The sequence below is a fragment of the Mus musculus genome, chromosome X (genome assembly GCF_000001635.26).
Source record: "Mus musculus strain C57BL/6J chromosome X, GRCm38.p6 C57BL/6J".
NCBI classification, from domain to species: Eukaryota; Metazoa; Chordata; class Mammalia; order Rodentia; family Muridae; genus Mus; species Mus musculus.
The window spans coordinates 51,862,397-51,872,056 of record NC_000086.7 but is presented as its reverse complement, the minus strand read 5'-3'; the positions used below and the strand labels follow the sequence as shown (position 1 = coordinate 51,872,056).

General features: G+C 42.5%; 1 long non-coding RNA gene across 1 annotated transcript in view; it reads right to left on the bottom strand.

Annotated features, from left to right (window-relative positions):
- Positions 1-7,990: 7,990 nt before the first annotated feature.
- Positions 7,991-9,660, bottom strand: part of Gm35727 — a 182,310-nt gene continuing 180,640 nt past the window's right edge. Inside the window, exon 3 of the long non-coding RNA XR_391681.3 lies at positions 7,991-8,261. This is a non-coding gene — a long non-coding RNA (predicted gene, 35727). The remainder of the gene's footprint in view (positions 8,262-9,660) is intronic.

Below are 9,660 nucleotides of genomic sequence, written 5' to 3'. Positions count from 1 at the left end.
AAAATCTCCAAGGTTCTTGCAACAGTTGGCTCAAAATGACAAATTACCTGGTTAGAGTTAGGAATACAACATATGAGTGGACTGCTGAATCAAGAGAACTTGCCAGATTCAAGATGGCAGTAGCCACCAGAACCCTTGAAGCCTATGATTCACTCTGAGGAGCCATGGAGACTTCTGTGAGGAAAGACCCATGGTGGCTTCAAGGTGAAACTCGGTGGTAGAACATGAACAGAACACTCAGTAACTCTGGAACAACTAGAAAAGGTAAGTATTCTGGGAAGAGGTTTTCTAAAAGTGGTTTCACGGAACTGGAAAAAAAAGATGCCTGAACAGAGCAGTGAGAAGTGGGAGTATGCCATGACTATGGTTGAGCCTGGAGTGCTGGCACTGAGGGCAGAGCGGTTCACAGAGGCCGGGAACTCTCAAGGGTCCTGACCCAGACACACCTCACAGCTGCACACCTCACCCTGACTCTGGGCAACAGCAGGATATCCAAGATGAGTCTCAGAGATATTCTGGTATTCATGATGGTGCTTCAGAAACCTTGAGCCAGATCAAATGCTCACTGCAATAAGTATTTGCATGTGAAGCTGCTGGGAGAAGTAATATACTGCGTGACACATAGCAGATTGCAACAACACTTTAATTGGTGAACATACAAGACAGAGATGGGAAACATGGCAGAATGGAGTGGTGGACTAAGGAGAGAGAAGCAGAACTGCAGACACTGTGGGCCCAAAGGAGCATGTAGGGTCAGTCCTTGGGCTGCCAGGAAGCTTGGGCCACCCACAGGGTCTGCCTAGCCCAGGACTGGCTAGGAGCACAGAGTAATTGCTGCTGATACTGCCCACATTGCTCACTTGCCAGGAGGAGGAGAGTTAGAGGGTCTCAGCTGCCCATAGGCCTTAAACACTGTGGTCATTCCCAGGTACCAGGAAGGGTGCTGTAAAGCATCCTGGAGTTCATACAGGCCCCGTGCCCAACACACCACACCATCACTCTGACTCGGAGTAATAACAAAATATCTGAGATAAAGAATGGTTTAATTTCTGGATTCAGTCTGCTTGAAAGACTTTTGTGGTCTGTGTTGCTGCCGGAGACCATGTTGCTGTTCATGATCCAAGCTGCCACTGGAGACCATATTGGTGTCTGCGATGCATGCTGCTGCAGGCTGCTATAGCATGGAAACTTCTTTTGCAGTGATATCGATGATTGCACACTCATAACTGAAAACGAGAGAGGCATTGGAAGCCTTCTGTGACAACTCTGTCTCCTCGCATACAAACACATAAAGAAAACGTCTGAATAGGATTCTATTGAAGATTGTCCTTAAAAATTATGGTAGGGATGCTCTTCACAGGTGATGGCTTCTGGCCAGGGGTGGGGTGGGGTGATGGGAGAGGACTAAGTTTTCTTTAAAATGTTGGCCACTGGGGGGTTGATCATGCTCTAATAAGTATATGGGCACCATAAATTGGACTTGGTGGGGGCACAACAGTGGGAGTATGGACCTAGAAGGAATGGAAAGTGAGTGTGATAGAGCACATAGTATGAAATCCCCAAAGAATTAATAAAAATATTATATTGGCAGGAAAAATAAAAGAAAACATGCCTTCAGGAAAACAAAGTCCATGGATTGTCGCCTTATAAAGCACATTCAAGGGCTGGTAAGATCATTTCTGAGTTAAATATTACAGACTCACATGGAAGAAAGAGAGAACTGTTTCCTGCAAGTTTTTCTCTGGCTTCTGCATGTGCACCATGCCCCACCTTCTCAATAAATCAACATGCTAAAATGTATAAAGTATATTAAAAGCAGAAAAACTTACTAGTTGCTGCTTACAAATCATCCTTATTACTGGGAAAACCATTTCTGTGTATTTTGTACTGATAACAGAGTGTAATAAAATGGAACTCATATCATGGGTGGTCCAGGAAGCAGGCTGTTGCAAGTCTGAAAAGACCGCAGCCAGCATAGTAGTTCATTGTAATAGTCTAAAGGATGTTTAGCATATAGAGAACTGCTATACTAACAAGGTTTTTATCCTCTTTTATTGATTCACATATTAATTCACTTAATGATTTACCAAATATTATATAAGCACAGTATTGTGGTTGGAGTAGCTTAGTGGGTAGAAGGGAAACTGAGACAGCTTTCTTTCCTTCTTTTTCTTCCTGACTTTTAAATGTTTTATTGTTTGAGAATTTCATCCATGTATATAATGTGTATGGATTAAGTCTATCCTTTATTGCCTCCCCTCAGATCCTCTCCCCCTCCCCACTATCCCTTCCCAGCCTCATGTGTTCTCTTCCTTTTTGTTAAATTCATGGAGTCTACTTGGTGCTGCCAATATGTGTAATCAGAGTGTGGATGCTCAGCATGGGTTGCCTCTCAAAGGGTCTGTTGTAGCTCAGACTGACCTAGCACTCATTATGGACCTTCATCTGGCCTCACAGTGATCAACTTACCTCTGCTTCGAAAGTGCTGGAATTACAGGTGTGAGCTGCCATACTCCGATTAGGACAACGTTTGTTTTATTTATTTATTTATTTATTTATTTGTTTGTTTGTTTGTTTGTGTATCTGTCTGTCTGTCTGTTTGTTTGACAAGGTCTTGTTATACAGCCCAGGATGGCCTCCAAATCCCAATGTCCCTGCCTCAGCTCCCCAAGTTCAGGGATTATAGGTGTCGTCTAGAGGCCCTTATGTATAAATTAATTATAAATTAATACTACCAGTCATAATAATCATAATGAATTTGCTGATGATTTTTATTATAATACTGTAGTATGATGAACACTGAAGCTGAACATATACGTGTACTGGGGATCACAGATCAAGTGATAAATTTAATCTAAGGGTGTAAGAGACAGGGAGACTGTCACAGGCTTGGCATCAAAGATTAAGCAGAGTTCACAAAATAACTTGTAAAGATTCATCAGATTATTGACATCAGACAAGTGTTCATTTGAGGCAAAAAGAGAAGAAAATGTTCCTTATATACATAAAATAGGTGTCTGTTTTTTTTCTCACTTAGTTTGTGTTTCCATTTAATTACTGTTTGTTAAATGTACTATCTGCTGGACACACTATTCAAGGCACTGAGAATGTACCAGACAAGACGCCCTGATCCCTGTAATTTACTTTCTATAGGTAAGGCAGTAGGCAAGAAACCAATGAGCAAAATCTGTAGCATCAGACTGTGTAGTAAGTTTTCTAGATCGGATGATGGGAAGCAATGAGGATGGTTGTGATGCCCATACTCAAATGAGGTGATAAGGTAAAGCACTGATGAGAATATGTCATGGAAGCCAAGAAGAAAGGCATGAAACTAGGAGGAGAAGGTGGTCCAGGTATATCAGTCACTAGCTAGATCTGCTAGGGATGGTGGCAGGAAATAAGATCCAAAAGGGGGCAGGAGTTCAAACGATGGGAGAACATTGTAAAATTTACTGAAGTATCTTACTTTTATTCTGAGACATGAAATCACTGAAAGTCATAAAATTATAGTTGGTGGTTGTAAATTTTACTCTCAAACTTTGGGAAACTCCTAAAATAAAATAAGCATTGCTATGTTCCAATGTCAGCAATAAAATGTGGCTTTAAAAGCCTTTTTATTACAATAAAGTGAGATAAAAAACATACTTTAAAAACTTCTGAGGTTTAAAAACTACTTAAGAGATTTTTTTATTAAGTTATCATTGTAGAATATTTTCTTCTGTCACTCAGTGTTCCCCTCTATCAGAGGGTCATGTTGATGTCTGTGATCTGTATTGCCACCAGACACCAAGCTGAGGTCCATAGCATGTGCAGACACTGAAGATCCTGTAGATATCAGTGGTCTGTGCCGTCTCTAGAAACCATGTGTAATTCTTTTGCTGACTGTGAAGAGCAAGGAAGCTACTTTTGATGTGGTATTGCTGACTACAGACTCACAGTTGAGAAAGAGGGACACAGAAGGCATAGAAGGCTTCTGTGACAACACCTACCCCAACACCATGCCCACCCCCAGAAAAAAGGTAACAGCCTAGACAGAAAGCCATCAAAAAGACCTCTTAAAATTGTCATAAGGATGCTGAACTGTAGCTCTCCACAATCGATGGCTTCAAGTGGGGGTATGTATTAGGAAGAACTCAGGCTTTTTTAAAGGGGCTGGCCACCAGAAGTTTTTGTGAGTATATGGGCAACACAAATTGGACTTTTCCTCCTCCACCTCTTCCTCCTCCTCCTTCTTGTTGGGGGGGAGTGTTGGATGACAGGGGTGACAAGTGGACTTGGGATGATTGTGAAGAAAGTATGATCAGGGTTCATGATGTGAAATTTCCAAATAATCAATAAAAACATTATATAAAAAAGACTTGCATCTTATTGAAGGGTTGCTTTCCCTCTAGGGTAAGGAACAGTGGAGTGTAAGGAGAGATAGGCTGATAAGAGGATGCCAAAAGAGATTAAGGAGTACACAGGTGTTTAGAGAATCTTTTCTGTCTCTTTTTTACAATATTTATTTTATTTGAAATTGTGTGTGTGTGCCTTGACTGCCCATAGCTCTTCAGGAAGAGGTGGAGCCTTGTGATCCCTTCACCTTGTTCATTTGGTTTTAGGGAGAATGCTTCGAACTACAGCTCAGGCTGGCCTGGAACTCCTGCTTTCAAAACAGGTTGGCTTTAAACTTGGAACAATGCCTGGGCCACTATCTCCTTTTAAAGGGGATCCTGAGAGACAAAATAAAGAATCCTCTAAACTCTTTGAAAACCTTTGGGTGATATTCATCATGAGGATTTTAAATAAATAGATCAGTGAGGCAGATAGTTGCAAAGGACTGGCCTTAAAGAGTGTTCTCTGCTTAAAATTCAGTATCATACCTTACTTGGATTTCAGCATGGTTAGAGCCAAGAAGAATGGGAAAGGCTTTGTGTCTTGGCCATTTCTAAAACAGAAGGAAAGTTGATCAAAGCAGCAGGCTCTCTTCTGGGTATTTCTCCAAATGGCCACTGAGTGGCAGTCCAGGTAAAATTATAACAAAACACAACCTTGCAGAATATGTATTTTATTTATTAAATGGAGCGTACATAGTGTTAAGTGTGACAGCATTTTAATCTCTACGAATTGTGCCACATATCCACTAGAGACTAAGAAAGTAATTTTGGAGTGGCTTGCTATGAGCAAAGCTATATACAACTTCCTCTCTCTAGGATCTGTATGCTGTGTTTATAGAATTGAGTTGAATATATACATGTGTGTGTGAGAGAGTGAGCGTGTGTGTGTGTGTGTGTGTGTGTGTGTGCATGCGCATGTGTAAGTGTACATACTTTTTAAGAGAAAGGATCTCAATATGAAAATCTGATGGGCCTGGAACTCATTAAGAAGTATATAGACCAGGCTGAATACCTGGAACTCACAGAGATTTACCTGCCTCTGCCTCCTAAGTACTGAGATTAAAGTGTGATTCATCATGCCAGGTATATATATATAATGTATATTATATATATATAAACATACATATATCACATATATATGATATATATCTAAACTATATATATATTAGACATATCTAATATAACTATACATAAAAATATAGACATAGCTATATATTAGAAAAATTGTCATATACCTCAGGCTGTCCTTGAACTTGCTGTATGGTTAAGGATGGCCTTGAACTTGCTGAGTGTTGGGATTACAGATATATACCACCATACTCCATACTCAGTGTCCTGCAGCATGTGCTGCTTGCAAAGTATAACAACAAACATTTGCTTCATTTAAGAAAAACCAAAGCACCAAGTTTGCCTCTTCTCTATACTTTGGAATAGTAGGTGTTCCTTTATGGAGATGAGGGGGAAATGAGCAATTTTTGTGAATTGTCAAGATTTTTAAAATAAGAATTTCCTTGGGGGGGGGGTGGTGGAGTGGCATGAAAGTTCCAAAAGGCCAAAGAAAACTTTAGATCAGGTGGCCGTGGACTTTAATTATCAGCTATACAGATTTTCAGCCTTTTGTGAAATCCCCAGGCTGCCAACCCTAGGAAACCACTGTATTATTGGAGTGAGATAGAGAGGCTCTCTTCACTGAGAAATTAGAATCACTTATCTCAAACTTCTATTCTAAAACGACAAGATCCTGGCACAAAGCCACGAACTATCTATTTAGACTATTTTTGGAGTGCTTGAACAAGGGTGCATGCTGTGTTGTATGTTTAATGTTCAGGGTTCTCTTAAGATGGTATTTTTAAAAGGAGGATAAATAATGATACTTGACTTTATTTGAGTGTTTTCCTTGTTTAAATCTCTAAGGTAGAAATTGCTCATGCTTGGCTCATAGAAAGTGGCCCTGTTAGGAGGTGTGGCCCTGTTGGAGTAGGTGTGGTCTTTTTGGGGTAAGTGTGTCACTGGGGGCAGATTTTGATATCTCATATGTTCAAGCCAGGTCCACTGTGACAATGTGTCTTCTTGCTGCCTTCCAATACAGATGTACAACTCTCACCTATGTTTCTAGTACCGTGTCTCCTTGCACATCACCGTATTTCCTGTTGTGGTGATAATGGACTAAACATCTGATCTGTAAGTCAGCTCCAATGAAATGTTTTCCTTTATAAGAGTTGCTGTAGTCATGTTGTCTCTTCACAGCAATAGATACCCTAACCAAGATAGAAATTGGTACCACGGGTCAGGTATTGATGTGATAGGCAAGTCATGTTTTTGTTTGAAGGAATGTGGACTTTGGAACTTTGAGTTAGGAAAGCAGTGGAATTCATTAAGAGCTGCTTAATGGGGCATACTACTAGGAACACGAAAGACAGTGGTGGTGGTGGTGGTGGTGGTGGTGGTGGTGGTGGTGGTGGTGGTGGTGGTGGTGGTGGCGGCGGCGGTGATGGTGGTGGTGATTTGAACTGTGGGAGCCTGGCTCACATGATTCAGAGGAGAAGAATGTTAGTATGTGCTCTAGAGACCATTTTTGGTGATACTTTGGTAAATAATGTGGCTGCTTTACTTCTTTACTGTTAGAAATGTCTTCCTGAAGCCGAATTGAAGAGTTTTAGATTATTTGCATTGGCAGAGGAAATCTGCAAACAGCCTAGTAAGGACTCTGGTGTGTGGTTATTGGTGTTCACTCTTAGGCAGATCTATCATAAAAATGAGTGACCTGAGCACGGAAAAGTGCAAAGTGTAGCATTTGAGGAGAAAGGGAGCACCAGGAAGTGGAATGCTGAGTCCTGTGTTCAAAGAGACAAACTGATTAAAGAAAAGTTTAATATTAAATGGATAATGGGAGTGGTGTCACATGGAATAAAGAGAGTGGTGACCTCAGGGCAAGATCTGACCCTGTTATGAAAAGGAAATAAAAAAATATATATATAGGGCCGGGTATGGTTTTGCACGCCTTTAATTTCAGAACTATGGAGGTAGAGTCAGGCAGATCTCCAAATTCAAGGCCAGCCTGGTCCACAGAGATAGTTTCAGGACAGCCAAGCATAAGCAGTGAAGGAAAGCATGGAAAACAGAAAGCTGGTGAAGATGCAATTGGAAAGAGGGGCCATGTTCCAGTTCCAGCAAGCAGCAGAACCTGGCAGCTTCGGTCACATGGTTCTGGCTTTAAAGTCAAGATTAGAAGGAAGGGATTATGGAATCTCCCTCCACAACTAAAGAAAACGATTGCGGCCAGGCATGTGGCAAGGGTGTCCTTGCAAGGAAGTCTAGAGAATCTATTGTGTGAAGTAGTAAAAGTGAAGCCTGGATTGTGTTGGAGACCGAAGATTCTGGAGATGCTAGAGCCATGGGATAGCTGCTAATGGAGTGAAAACAGCCCAAAGGAAGAAGTGCATTGCAGTTAACAATGCTGAAAGGAGTTGGAGATCTAAGAGTGGGGGAGCAAGGGAGCAAGCAAATAAGAGGTAAGAGTGAGGATGGAGCAAGCAGCGCCTTTTATAGTGGGCTGGGGCTACCTGGCTGTTGCTAGGTAACTGTGGGGAGGAGCATACCTGATTGTTGCCAGGTAACTGTGGGGGTGGAGTCCAGACAGAATACCAGGAGCTTGAGGCACCTCTCTGCAGGGGGCTGTGAGAGACTGTAGCTGCGACAGGAGCCAGGGGCCCAGGAGGTGGGGCTGAACTCCAACCTTCCCATGAAGGCAGAAGTCACTGCCCACCAGGTCTCCTGGGTACCAAGCCTGTGCTCCTAGAGACCAGGCTGTCTGTGCATAGTTCACCTTCCCACGCTGAACCATCTTCCAATGCCCCGTTGGAGGATTTTTCATGATCAATTCATCTACATTATAAGAAATATAAAACCAATCTGAAATACTTTAGTATCTATCACCGAGTCTGTGAAGAATGTAGGCCTGTAGAATTTTACTCCATCTCCTTGTTGATATATTATTACTTAAGGAAAGCTAAGTATGGTTGCGCATGACTTTAACGCTGGGATTCTGGAGACTGAGGCAAGAAGACCGACATGAGTTCAAGCTGGCCTGTATAAACAGAGACGTAAACAGAAAAGGAACTATGAAGACAGACTTTCCCAATTCACATACCCCAAAACAAAGGGAAAAAACAAGATCAATGAAGTTAAGGGTACATACATTCCCAGATAAGCAATAGCAAATGGAATTTATTGCCTGTAGACTTAACCTTCAAGACATGTGAAAGGGACTCCAGGTTGCCAAAGACCTGGGATGGGGAAAGGCCCCAGAGGGTTTATGAGGGTAACTCTAGCTGAGACTCCTAGTAGTGGGTGATATGGATCCTGAAGTGGCCATTTCTGTAGCTAGGCAGGACTCCTAGTGGAGGGATAAGGATAACAACCCACTCATAAAAACTTCAGTCCAAACTGTGTCCTGCCTATGAGATACGCAGGGACAAAGATAGAGCAGAGACAGAGGGAATGACCAACCAATGACTAACCCAAATTGAGAGCCATCCCGTGGGCAAGAACCAATCTCTGACACTGTTAATGATACTCTATTATGCTTGCACACAGGAGCCTAGCATAACTATCCTCTGTGAGGCTCCATCCAACAGCCAATGGAAAGAGATGCAGAGACCCACAGTCAAGCATTAGGTGGAGCTTGGAACATCTTACCAAGTGTTGGGAGAAGGATTGAGGGACCCGAAGAGGACAGAGACTCCACAGAAAGGCCAACAGAATCAACTAACCAGGACCTTTGGGGATTCTCAGAGACTGAATCACCAACCACAGTAGGCTTGGGCTGGACCTAGGCCCCTGCACATATGTAACAGATGAACAGCTTGGTCTTCATGTGGGTACACCAACAACTGGAGCACGGGCTGTCCCTGAGCCTGCTGCTTGCCTGTCTGTGGATCCCACACCCCTAAACGGACTGACTCATCTGGCCTCAGTGGGAGAAGATGTGCCTAGTCCTGTGTCAACTTGTGCAGAAGTAGGAGGTGGGGGTGTCAGTATGGGGGTGACACTCAGAGGGGACTTCCACAAGGGGAAGGTGGAATGGGGGGAGAACTTGCACGAGGGGGTACTAGGAGGAGAAGAAGGGCTGATATTGGGTTGTAATGTGAATAAATGAATTTTTTAAAATTTATTTTATTTTTAATTTATTTCTTACACTCCATATTCCATTTCCCAATCTCTCTCTGCTCCACATCCCACACCTCCTCCCCACCCCACCCCATCTCCACGTGGATACCTCCAT